Raw genomic sequence first — 11,742 nt, 5'->3', positions numbered from 1 at the left:
GGTAATTATTTCAAAACTCAGTGGGGCTGAGGGCTATTAGTGTTTTCTGCAGCAGATAGTAGAAGCTGCAGCTTGGAGAACGGCTGTGCTTTTCTAATATATAATCCACATCACACTAACCATCTTCCTACGTCTTCTGTCAGTTTATTTCTTTAATGTTTTTTGTTAACTTGTTTTGTAAACATTCACTAAATGTTAGTTGTGCTGTGGCTGGAGATCTTCAGTTAGCGTCCGCTGTGAGGTTCCCCTGAGGGTTTATTACAATTTCCTTTGAAAATATCTGTATATTTTATTTTTAACTGAAATTTTGTTAAGGTTGCAGCCAAAAAGCAAGTAACTGTCAGCAGTCAGTGCCCAGATCAGATTATCTTTGTAATGCCCAGTTCAGAGATCTTTTGCTGAGAGCTAGCTTCTAGCTAACGGTTCTTATTAACTTTAATTTTTTTATATCAATTGACCATTTTTTAAAGGTTAGCTAAATGTCATAAATAAATTTCTGGTAATGTTTACCTAATTTTTTTACTAAGTGTACCCAAAGCTTTGCAGCTACATTCTTAGCAATCTTTATCAAACTTTCCTAAACATTTGCCTGACTTTTATTCTTTATGTCCAGTAAGCATTTGGGAAATGTTTCTTCTCTTCTAGCCAAACTTGCCAGTTTTTCATCTTACCTTTTTATGAAAACAACTGAGGTTTGCTAAGTGAACTCCTTTACAGGACATTACTCAATCTTAATCTTTTTTATGTCCACTAAGTAAATACAAAACGTTTCCAAGTAAATTTCTTGCAGCTTTTAGCCAATTTTCCAGATGTTTCATCGCCTGAACTTTATTTTTTGTTTTCCAACCACTATGAATTCTGAAACATTTCCTAAAGACTTTATTTTGAGTAAATTTCAGCTGATGTTTCCAAACTGCTCACCTAATTTTTATTTTTTTATGCCAACAGAGTTTCTACAAAACAGAGTTTCTACAAAAGGCTTGCTTGATGCTCTATACACTAACTGTCCATCAGCGTTTAGCAAGTTTGTGTTAGCAGAATCTTAGCCGAACCAGAATATTTTCCTGTTTGGACGCCGTTAGTGAATCATCTGGTAAGTTTTAGTAAATATGTCTATTTGGAAACAGTTTGCTAAACTCTGACACTAACCTTCCAGCAACCTTTTCCCAGACATTTTCTCGCCTTTTTTTTAAGTCAACATGTTTGGAAACAATTTTCTGAAAGCTGCAGTTAAGTTTTCGGTAGTCTTTAGCAAACATCACTTAACCAAATTGTTTTGCTGACAGAACATTAGCTGCAGCTCTGAAAACACTTAGGCTGCAGATTGTAGTGGCTGTTTACCAAACATTGATTTTTACATGTAAAGTTTTGGTAAAATGTTCACCTTTCCGTAACGTTTAGCGAATGTTTCATTGGTTTTGCAGAAGCTAACATTCCCCAGACATGTTCTCATGTCAACAAAGTTTGCAGCTGACGTTCCTGTAATGCTTATCAAATGATTCACTGTTTCTTCAGGAAACTTTACACTAAACATTAGTGAATGTTTCCCATTTGTTGCATAAAAAACTGCTATTTTAGAATCAGTGTAAGGTTACCTGACTGTTATATGCACCGTTGGGTTTGTGATATCTTTACCTAAAGGTCATAAAACCTGCAGCCTTCAGAGAGGCTTGCCTGAACTTTCTCTGGAGGTTGTGTTCTGTCTAACCCTCAAGAGAAACTTCTCAAATGTTCCCCTAAGGTGGATTTTAATTCTAAAAGTAAGTAAGGCCATATTTTCACTCCTTTTTCCTGCCTGTGTTGCTACTTTACATTTCACCCTGACTCATGGCGCCTATAATTTATCTCAAGCTTTAAAAATTCACCTTCACCGAAACCTAAAAGCAGCAAGGAAGTACTAAGAACGACGATTTACTGGGCCACTAAAAACCTCAAAGGGCGCAGCGTGACACGTGCAGAAATCACCGCCGTTGCTCTGCGGTGACGAGGTAAAGCCGTTCCTCTGAGGTGGCGAAACGAGCGCTTGAAGCCTCGATTTCCGGCCATTAAAACCAAAAACCCCGATTCTGCTGTCGTTAAGAGGCAGCTGCGTCTGCGAGGGTCAGCCCTGAGCCAGAGCTGGGCTCTGATAGCGTGTCTCCAGCTAATTGTGAGAGCGATCATTATGCCTGATAAAGAAAACCATAAATCACAAAGAGAGGCTTGACCTGTGGCTGGCCCCGGACGTTTGCTGGAAGAAACTCTCAGCGGCTGACTCAGAAAAATCTCATTATGTCTTCGGCCTGACAAAGCACCAGCGCCATCTTTGGCTTTTATTCCTTGGTCAGATAAAAGCAAAACCTTTTTTCTTCACTGGAAGCACCAATGTGTGAATGGACTTAATATTCAGTCTTTAAGTCAAATATGAGTTTTTAAATCAACATTGAAAAAACAAAGACTGTTTATAGAACCTCTGTAAACGTCTTGGTTTGGATTCTTCAATCCAGTTTTTGGGTTTTGAAATTTTTGTTTTTGGAAAATCACTTTTTTATCCTTGGTTTACTAAAGTTCAAAGTGATGTCAGTGCGCCCGTGGCGGCCATCTTGTTTCTTTGGGTCAAACTAAAATAGCATTTTTTAAATAATGAGAATATCATCTGAATATTAGGAAAATAAAGTAGTAACTTCATGAAAACTCTAACACAAAATTAAAAAAAATACCATGACGATTCTTGAGCATCTTGGTACAACAAAGTATTAGGACAGTCTTAAGAAAAAATTTAAATTTAAAAATAAAGTTATAATATTTCAAGAATGTAGTTGAAATAATGACAATGTCAAAATAATATGAGAATAAAGTCGTAATAATATGACTGTATGTTTTAAATAAAGTTACAGGGGGAAAATAGAGAGACAACGAAAGGAAATGAACTGCTACGTAAACAGTCTTCACCCCTTTCAAAATAAGAGCATTTACATCAACATCTAACTACCTGCAGTATTCTTAAAAGCTGACAACCAAAACTACAACTGAAATTTATTTAACTGAAAGGTTACAAAACGGCCAAGTAAATTAGTGCTTTAGGATTTGGCTGGAAAAATTAAGCTAGCAAAATGCTAACATGCTAAAGTGCTAAACAAACTGCAGTCTGCTCTGAAATTTTTGGTTTCCTTTCCTATGCTGGTACATCTGGACATTAGCATCTTGAATAACACAGCTGTCTGCTCAGCAGAGGGAAGCACTATGATGAGGTTGAACCTTGACCTTAGCTACATGCTAACCGTCCAGAGGCCTGAACCCGCATGGTTTCTCTCTGTTCCTTCCAGCTCACTTCGATCCTCTCATCAAGTGTAATGTGTCCATGTGTTACTGCAGGCTTTGACATTCTTTGCTGTTTTTCTCTCCACACGTTGAAAGCCAAAGCAAATATTCCCTTTCACTCCACGGTGAGCTTGAATTATTAGCCAGGAGCGGCTCTGCAGGAACCAGCAGCCGGAAACTTTATGCCACCACCGCAGACTCCAACTCATCTGAAGATTAAGTAGATGAATAAAAGGCTTTATTTGGTTATTAAATCTACTTTCATTAGATTTTTAAAGCGTCCACATCCCTAGACAGTCAAATGAGTCAACAGTGACTCCACACGTTAGCATTTCCAGATAATTCCAGATGTCTGAGGATAAAGTCATTGAAAACATCTGCAAACCCGACGTTCCATCTGATTTAACCTCCAGACAGAACAGAAATTATTTTTAATGCCATTTAATGCCATGCACTTTAATATTTCCATTCCAAAGGTTAGGAGTTCACATGACAATTTAACACCATGTAAGGAAACCAGAGAGGCCCACAGCCATGCTGAGCTAATCGTCCTGACTCGGTGAAACTATCGCATTTATCAGCAGCCATGATTGTTTGGCTGTAAGGCTGCATTCCCACCAGTTTAGTCCAGTTCGTTTGGGGATGTCTGAATGAGTAAAATTAAAACTAAGGCCTTAAAATGTCTTAAATTGTTGAAAAAACTGTACGTTGGCCTTAAATATGTTAATCATAAGTCTTAAATTATGTCTTTGCATCACTATTTAATCTCAAATATTCTATGTAGGTTTTTTTTCCTCGCAGGATTTTTCTGTCAGGCAAAAGTTTAAGTCAGTGGTTGAGGCTACCGCTAACTAGCTGCTAATATAGCCTTGGTAGCTGGCTAGCTTTTTGGCATCTATTATGAATGAAAGCAAATTTATCACCATTTGCCTGGACGGCGTTTGTTTTTGCTACTGATTCACTTCTGTTGCCAACCCATCTGAGATACTACGTAAAAAAACGTTTAAGCTAGGGACTACGGAGGTAAAAACTGTAGATAAATATTTACAGAGTAAAAAGCACAAAGCTACTATTAATAACAACAAAAAGACCCCATAAGTTTCACTGTTTTTGCTATGCTTGATACAGCAGGATGCTCCAACCATTCCCTATATATATATATATATATATATATATATATATATATATATATATATATATAGTCTTAAATTTAATTAAAAGCGCTGTTAAAACAGCTCTTAAAAAGTCTAAAAGTCTTAAATTTGACCTGCTGAAACCTGCAGATACCCAGAGTCCAGTTGGTTTCTTGATGGTAAGTCAACAAAATAATTATCTATTCCAGCAGCCATTGTACAGCAAACAGAAAGAAAACCAGGTAGCAAAATGTGATGGGGCTCAGCTTTGGTTGCTAGGTAACGACGCGTTGCCAGTTGAATGTAACCCAACATTAAGAAGTTTTTTGAAATGGCTCATTAACTTATTGCCAAAAGAAACTCATTCATTTTTTTAAGTGATTGGACTGTTTTTAGAAACAGGTGAGACCAAAATGAACGTATAAAATGTGCAAAATATGACGTTTTCATTTTAGGTTTCCTTTAAAATAAAATTTTTGTTGATTTTTTTGGTTGACTTTTTTGTATTAATGACTAAAAATGTTAATGTCTGTGTTTTTTTATTCTTTTTAGATGATGTTCTTTTTCAGATAAGTAAGAAAAGGATAATACATCTGTATCAGCATTTATTAATAAAGACACTGAATATTTCAGGGGATTTTTTCACATGACTTTGTGGCATTGAGCGGTCTGGGACACTGGGAACGGTGGCTGTTTAATGGTACCAGTTGACAAATGGATCTCTGTTTCTCATCTGTTACACCATGTGAACATCTGACAGCAGCCAGACCGCCTGGTACTGTATGTAGTGCAGCATGGGAAACAGAGCCAGGTGTCACTGTAAAGCTATGCTAATTAGCCCGGTAATAAAAACACAGACGCTAATGAAGATGAGGAATGTCAGACAGAAAGGGCGGCGCGAGCTCCCGACGCGGAAAAATGTCCGAACACAAGCTGAGAGTCTGCAGGACGCTCTGCTGAGGCTTTGCTTGTCCTGAGGGATTCGGTTTAACGTTTGCACATGAGAATATCTACAAACACCCAGTCTGTCCATTCTGCTGCTGAAAGCCGCGGCGAGGTCAAAAACAAAGGTTTCCTTCTTGTTGCTCTTGTGAAGCTGATATTTGCACAGGTGCAGCTGCAGAATCTTCCTGCAGGTCTTTTTACAGTCAGACAGGAGGTTTTATTTCCCTTCCAGACCATGAACTGACCTCCAGATGTGTTAGGAAAAATTTTTTTCCTCACTCATCTGATTTCTGATTTGAATTTTTTTTTTTCATTTTCTTTTCTAAAAATGAGATTACAAACAGGAGCGTTTCTACTTTTTTTGTTAGAGGGACGAGGCAGCAGCACTAACTACAACAATAGGACCATTGTAGAGTAAATTTCGCCAAAAATTTTTTGGTTAATCTCAGACATTTTCTAGAAAAAAAAACTACACAATATCTGAGCTTGAAAAGTCAAAAATTTGCAAGCAAAAAAAATCTAAATTATTTTGACTTTTTGAAACTTGGAAATTCCCAAATTGTTCTCACTGTATTCTTGTTGGCTGTGCAGGAGGCTCCACTTTTGCTTTTCAAAGATGTACGCTTGTCTAATTGCGTATCTGTTTGGATCCATTTTCACATGCCAGTGTAAACGTAGAGCTGGGTTTGGATTTGGATAGGATTTAAGTGACAAGACGCCCTAAAACATCTCATTCTGAACTGAGCAGACTAAAATCTCATTATCTAAGAAGGATTTTGTGTAAAAATGTAACATGTTCAAACAATAATAGGTTGTCTTTAATAACAGGAAATGTTGGTAACTTAAAAAGCTGAGTGGAAATTGCAGCCTCAATTTTTTTAAGTTGAACCAAGAAAACATTTTTTACAGTGTAGCAAGGCGACCTCTGATGGCTGTTTATTAATCACTACTTTTTCAGGCACCATTAGTGCATCCCCCCATCTCTATGAAACCTTTATTTGACCCCTTTGAAATGTGTGGAAAGTCAATATATCGATGCTTTTTTTAACTTAAAGCTAAAATCAAATTTCTGACCCAGGAGCAAAACCAAATCAAACCGAGTTGATTCATGATGAGCAGGAAGGAGAGTCTGGATGAACCTCACTGCTTTTATTACAACAGATAATCCTCTTTAGACTGATTCATGTCTGCAGGAAAATATGTAATCATCACCTGTATGCATGATACAGTCGTATGGGGACAATTCATGCCAAAAAACAGGAGAATTCATGCTGATGAATGTTAATTGTGCATCTTGCATCATTCTATAGTAATGGTTAAAGATGTAGGATATCAGTTCCCAGCAGATTTATCCACAGAGTAAATATTTTCCAGTTTTTCTTCTGTCTGGTCAAACTTCTGGTTCTGATAGCTACACACTCGTTTCCTTTTAGGGGTTTTCCACGTCTCAATCAATCAAAGGGAGGATCCATCACAGAAAAGAAGGAGATGCAGCTCTATTGGCCAAGACTGTGATGCACAAAAGAGGAATTTGGCTCAGTTTTTAAGGCGTCAACAGATATCAAGTAAAATATATGAACTTAAGATGAGATAAAATAAGGATAAAAGAACAAAATGTACATGTAATTTCAGCCAAATTGATCATTTTTATGGACAAAGAGACTCTTGGACGTCCTGAGCCTTTCTTCTCTGCAGCTGAAACTCTTTTTAACGGCTGTTTCTTGGGTGTTTTGATGCCTGCTGTTGCTAACACAAGATCATCATTTCAGGAACATTCCTCTTCCAAAGCAGCCATGGAATCAGAGCATAAAGGTATGCTAGTCAGAAATTTTAAGATTGATTTCATGTATTTTCTACAAAAGACATGGACATTTTTTCATGTAATAAAGTAGAACATTTTTGACTTATAGAAATTTTCTGTGTCCTAGCAAATTTCGACTTCTGAAATGCAGAAATTTCCAAGTTTTTCCAGAAAATTTCTGAGATTTTTTCTTACAAATTTTCAACTTTTAAAATAAAAGAATTGCAGTATTTTTCTAGAAAATTTCTGACATTTTTCTCAAAAATTTTGGTTTTTTGAAACTCAAATTTCCAATTTTTTTCTGGAAATTTCTGAAATTAAAATTCCTGTGTTTTTTCGAACAGAGGAATTAAAAAAAAAACGTGAATTTTTGAAACTCAAAAATTCACCGCTAGCTACAAAGCCAATTATGCTAATCCTAAAACACTGGTCATTGATGTTTCTTCCTCTAATGCTAACACAGTATTTGGCGGAAGCTACCGCTAAAGCGTCACATCAACATGGTAGTTAGCTGAAGCTAATGCTAAAGCACTAACTTTAATTCAAGTTATATCTCCCCTTAAAGACTTCAACTGTCAAGCACCAATTTAATTTTGACATCATAGTTTATGTGTTCTATATTTTCCTTAAACATTGTATTTTTGTTTTCTACTGTCTGTGTTTTATTTATTAATTATGTCAGTTTTGGCCCTCGATATGTCTGTTTCTTGTTTTAAATAAAGTTATTGGGGGGAAAAGAGAGAAAATGAGGAGAGGAAACAAAACTGCTGTGTAAACAGACTTCAAAATAAGTGCATGAATTTAAACGTCTCACTACTTGGAGAATTTTTTACAGTTTATAACCAAAACTTCAACACAGTTGTTGTAGCTTATTAACCTGAAAGTTTACAAAATAACTGAGTAAATGAGAAATGTAGAAATGATCAGGAATAAGTTATTTTAGGGGAAGCTCTGTGCTAATGTTTTCAAAGTTAGCTAAAATGCTAAACAAAAACTTAGCTCTGCTATTAGTGCTTTAGCTGAAATGTGCCTACCAATGGCAATTCCCTAATGAATGGATCTTTGACCTCCTGAACGTCATGTTTAACGTTCTGGTTTTGCATTTTATCATTTGGTAAACCAGCAGTAATGCTGCAGCATGTTTGCATCTGTTCAGGGAGCAGAACCTGTTCCAGAACAACCCGAGCTGCAGCGGAGTGAGGCAATAAAACGGACTGTAAAACGCTGAAACAGGAAGACGTTTGGATCCCAGCACATCTGCGGAGTTTCCAGGTATTTACGAGAAACACCAGCAGGTTCTGGTGAGACAGAACTAACAGACAGTTATCTGTGAAAACCAGACGAAGTCAAATCACAACCGATTTAACCGAGTCGTTGGCTGACAATAGGAAGGAACCACTCCATTTCTACAAGGAAAAACTTACAAAAGCACCAGAGCCAGGTTCAGAACCAGCCTTTGTCTGCTCTGGGCTGAGAAAACAGGAAAGAAACACAAAATCACAACAGCTAGCAGTATAGGGAAATGCTAATCTTACTGCTAAGGGGTTCCAGTTGTAAAGATACACAGTCAGAAATTAACAATAGTTTGAGTTACTGAGCCTGTCAGAACAAAATGGGGGTTAATTTTTCAAATGATACTTAGGTAGCTAGCTTGTAGCTAGTACTTAGCAAGACTAGCTACAAGTGAAAGATTTAGTTTACAAGCAAAATATGTAGCTCCAAATTCAATAGTTAGTTTGCAAGCTAGTTTTCAAATCACACAATTTAACATGCTAAGTATAAACTTTTGCTTCTGTCTACATATTTAGTTAGCAAGCTAGCTTCAAACAAAATAGTTAGCCAGATAATATATGTATCTAGCAAGGTAGATTCAAACTAAATATTTAGTTAGCAAAATCCCTTAGCAATTTAGTTAACAAAGGTAATATTTAACTCCAAACAAAATATTTGTTTAGTAAGGAAACTACATACAAGTATTTGTTTAGAAAATGAAATATTTAGCTCCAAAATGAATACCTAGATTAAAGCTAATATTTTTGCTTCAAACTAAGTATTAAGTTAACAAGTAAATTATTTAACTACAAAACATTTTCGTTTGCCAACAACTGACATTTACAAAATGAATGAAATAAATGGTGATAAATTAACCTCATTTTTTCTTATGACAGGCTAAATAATCCAAATTATTGCTGTTGATTTTTGACAGTGTAACTACTAACAGCCTCCCATAAACCTCAGCATGCTAGCATCAACATTTGCAGTTTGACGCCGTGCCAAAGTTAGCATTAGGCTCAGATAACCTGCATGGTCGTCTATAGATTTACAGTCCTGCTGCAGTCCGAGCCTCAGACGCCGAATGATAAATAATGAAAAGAGGCAAACATAAAACGACCCCAGGCCTCACAGATTATTAGATCCTAAAAAGCTCCGGATTCAGAGCAGATGAACAGCGAGGATTTATGTCTCGCTTCGTCCTGCTTTCATGTGGACGGACCCTCAGTGTCCTCCTGTTTCTGTAGTTTGCATTAACCTCAGAAAAAACAGATCCGCCTGAGCAAACCGGAGCCATCAATTACAAGATGAGACCGATATTTGGCAGTAACTCTGCGAACGGGCGAAGTCCTGCAGAATTTAGTCGACTAACGACGGTTTAATGGACAATCTGTGACAAAGATAAACAGGAGCCTCAATCCTGACAGCAGAAGCTACTAATTACCTCACAGAGCGAAGGCAGACAGACTGCAGGATGATTTCCATGTGGCAGAGAAATTAGAGGAGTACGTTTCTGTCAAAACATCTTCTCAAATTAATTAAAACAAAACAGTAATATATAAAAAATAGAAAAAAAATCTGGAAAACACTTGGAAAGTCGAAAAATGCTTGAAAATTTCAGAAATTTTTAGATGAATCTGACATTTTCAAGAAAAAAATTAGAAATTTCTAACTGAAAAAAGAGAATTCTAACTTTAGTTTTTTGACAGAATTTTGAGAAAATAGTCAAAATAATTGTTTTTTTTATTTTTTTCCTCTTTAAATTTCTGAATTTGAACAGCCAAACATTTGCTCCAAAAACAAAAAAATCTCAAGAATTTTTAGTTTAATGTCAGAAATTGAGACAAAAATTTGAAATTTTCAGAGTTTCAGAAGTCGTGAATTTTTTATTTTTGTAACTAGGAATATTTTCAGCTTTTTCAAGCAATTTTTTGACTTCTTAAACTGTGTTTTCTCAAACTTTTCTGATATTAATCTAAAAAACTCTTAGTTTTTTCTAGCAAATCTGACTTTCCAGATCAAAAATTTCCATTTTTTTCTCAAAAATTTCTGGGATTAATCTGCAAATTTTGGGTTTTTTCCCATGACATTTTTGACTTTTGAAACAGGAATTTAAAGAAAAAAATTCTAGAAAAAATCTTAAATGACCTTTTCTGAGTCTTTTCTAGCAATTTTTTTTTACTTTTTATACTCAGATATTTCCAAGTTTTTTTCTAGAAGATTTCTTAGCTTAATCTCAATATGTCTGACTTTTTTTCTAGTAAATTTTCTACATTTCAGACTTAGATATTTCAGTGTTTGGTGGAAATATATAGTTTTTTTTTCTTTGTACAATTGTCATAATATGGGGTCCTAACATGTTGCGCTCCTGGTAAACTCATAAAATTCCCAGAGAGAAGCTGCTGATCATCACTAGCATGAAACAGAACAAGATGGTGGATCATCATCAGCATAACGAGCTTTGATTTCTGTTTTGATCATCAAAGACAGCTCATCGCCACGCGCCCATCACACTGCTGAAATAAAAACGTGTCACAGCAAACAGACAAAACATGCCAAGTTCCATTATTTCAAATCACTTTTTCATTTTCTTTGTGATGACGTGTGATAGATTTACAGCGTTGGTGTTTGTTGTAGATATCTGCTGTAATTTGCATGTAAAACGTCTTTGAAAATGTAATCTGTTTGGCTTCTGAAGGAAAATAATTTAATTTGCAGAATGACTTTATTAGAGAGAAATGTTTGTCACAGAGGGAGTCAAAATAAATCTTGATGTTTCATGAACCTCGGCTGGTTGAGTCATTAAAAATGAGCCGTCATTCGTCATTAGCCTAGCACTGGTGGCAGAGCTACGGAAGAACATAAGGGCCTGATGACAAAAAAATGTTTTTTTTGCTCAAAATTTTAATTTTCAGTCAAAATACAAAAAAATCTTAGATTTATGTAGAAATGTGGTTTTCATAAAAAATAATCACAAGACAGATTTTCATTTTTAAGGGATATTTAAACTGGATTCTGATGGATCCATCTGTCCGTCCAATAATCCATCCATAATATTTTATTTTCCAGAGCTTTTGTATTTTCAAGTGTAGGTTGTATTTCAGAGACATTTTTTATTTTAAAGTCATAATTTTAATTTTCACCCATTTTATATTTTTGAAGTGTTGATTGTCTGAAAGACTTTAGATATGAATTGACCCGTATGGGGTTTCAACCCATGACCTCGGCGGTAACAGCCCTACGCTCCAACCTGCTGAGCTGACCTACCTTGCAATTGTTTGACCTACCTTG

General features: G+C 35.9%; 1 long non-coding RNA gene across 1 annotated transcript; it reads left to right on the top strand.

The window, feature by feature from the left end:
* The first annotated feature begins 6,729 nt into the window (after positions 1-6,729).
* Positions 6,730-8,447, top strand: LOC107834027 (uncharacterized). Its single transcript, XR_001659810.1, has 3 exons — positions 6,730-6,943; positions 7,074-7,190; positions 8,336-8,447. It is a non-coding gene; the product is annotated as an uncharacterized LOC107834027 (long non-coding RNA).
* Positions 8,448-11,742: the final 3,295 nt, after the last annotated feature.

The sequence above is a fragment of the Poecilia formosa genome, unplaced genomic scaffold, assembly GCF_000485575.1.
Source record: "Poecilia formosa unplaced genomic scaffold, Poecilia_formosa-5.1.2 Scaffold506, whole genome shotgun sequence".
Taxonomy (NCBI): domain Eukaryota; kingdom Metazoa; phylum Chordata; class Actinopteri; order Cyprinodontiformes; family Poeciliidae; genus Poecilia; species Poecilia formosa.
The sequence above is the reverse complement of the archived record's forward strand: the minus strand, read 5'-3'. Positions and strand labels throughout refer to the sequence as shown.